The 1,661-nt window shown below is 42.3% G+C and overlaps 1 protein-coding gene across 1 annotated transcript in view; it reads left to right on the plus strand.

Annotated features, from left to right (window-relative positions):
• lrrk1 (leucine-rich repeat kinase 1) overlaps positions 1 to 1,661 on the plus strand; it is a 237,289-nt gene that overhangs the window by 163,651 nt on the left and 71,977 nt on the right. The window lies entirely within an intron of this gene.

Genomic DNA, 1,661 nt, shown 5'->3' on the forward strand with positions numbered 1-1,661 from the left:
AACTTGAAAGGGTTCAGAAAAGATTTACAAGGATGTTGCCAGGGTTGGAGGATCTGAGCTACAGGCAGAGGCTGAACAGGCTGGGGCTGTTTTCCCTGGAGTGTCGGAGGCTGCGGGGTGACCTTATAGAGGTTTACAAAATTATGAGGGGCATGGATAGGATAAATAGACAAAGTCTTTTCCCTGGGGTCGGGGGGTCCTGAACTAGAGGGCATAGGTTTAGGGTGAGAGGGGAAAGATATAAAACGGACCTAAGGGGCATCTTTTTCACTCGGAGGGTGGTACGTGTATGGAATGAGCTGCCAGAGGATGTGGTGGAGGCTGGTACAATTGCAACATTTAAGAGGTATTTGGATGGGTATATGAATAGGAAGGGTTTGGAGGGATATGGGCCGGGTGCTGGCAGGTGGGACTAAATGGGGTCGGGATATCTGATCGGCATGGACAGATTGGACCGAAGGGTCTGATTCCATGCTGTACATCTCTATGACTCTATGACTCTAATAAGAAAAAGAGCAAAGATCAGAGACACCAGGTAGCAGTGTAGAAGAACTGACGTGTGCTGGGGCGGAGATCAGTATTGGTTGCTTGCTTAGGCTCTGAGTGGCTGGGAACATCACAAAGAATAAAACAGATGATAAAGAAGAGAATTAAACCTGGGGACTTTGCTTAATGTACATAGAGGGAAACTCTTTCACTATTGAACAAATGGTAAGCAAGAGATGGAAACCAAGAATTCTCATGAAGCACCAAATAGAAGGAAGGTTTTTGAGCTGAGTACTTTCAGTTCATGATTGGTTTCACCGTATCATTGATTTAGAGAGAAGAGATGGGATCAATGAGGAAAAAGAGACATTTAAAAAGATCGGTTTGTAAGTGTGAAGTCCAAGTACAAACCAGGATTGACTAAGGTTCTAAGTGCAGCGTTACCACCTTCACAGGAAACCCAAATGAAGATTAGAGTCTATGTAGATAGCAATCAAACTTTCAGGGATATCTCCTGATGTTGGCAAACCTCCAATCTCTCATTGGAAAAAAGAAGGTTCGCTCACTGGTTTATGTTTTGTTTAATATGTTCATAAAGAATTGTTTCCAGAGCAGGGTAAATAAAGTGGAAACAGTAGATGTAATATATTTGGATTTTCAAAGGCATTTGATGTATACTGCACATAACTACATAAGGTAAGTGTGGGAATAGTTTATCAGCATGAATAGAGGATTGACTAACTAATAGAAAGCAAAGAGTTGGGGTAAAGGGGGCATTTTTAGAGTAGCAACCTGTAAGTAGTGGAATGTTACAGAGATTAGAACTGGGTCCACAATTACTTACAATATATATGAATGACTTGAATGATTGAAATACTATCGCCATGTTTGCAAACGGTACAACAATAAGTGAGAAGGGAGGATGACATACAATCAGCACACTGTGTTTTTTGAGCCACCACACACTACAGCACAGACGAACTTCGAAAAACAGAGGAGAACCACCTATACGATGTATTCAAGAAGAACGGATACTCAAAAAACACAGTGCGCAGATTCCTCAAGAACAAACCATGACAAGCAGACCAAACACAGCCAGAAACCCTAACCACCTTACCATACATCAAAGAAGTTTCAGAAATGGCAGCCAGACTACTGAGACACCTCGGAATCCT

Source organism: Chiloscyllium plagiosum, chromosome 36 (assembly GCF_004010195.1).
Source record: "Chiloscyllium plagiosum isolate BGI_BamShark_2017 chromosome 36, ASM401019v2, whole genome shotgun sequence".
Lineage (NCBI taxonomy): Eukaryota > Metazoa > Chordata > Chondrichthyes > Orectolobiformes > Hemiscylliidae > Chiloscyllium > Chiloscyllium plagiosum.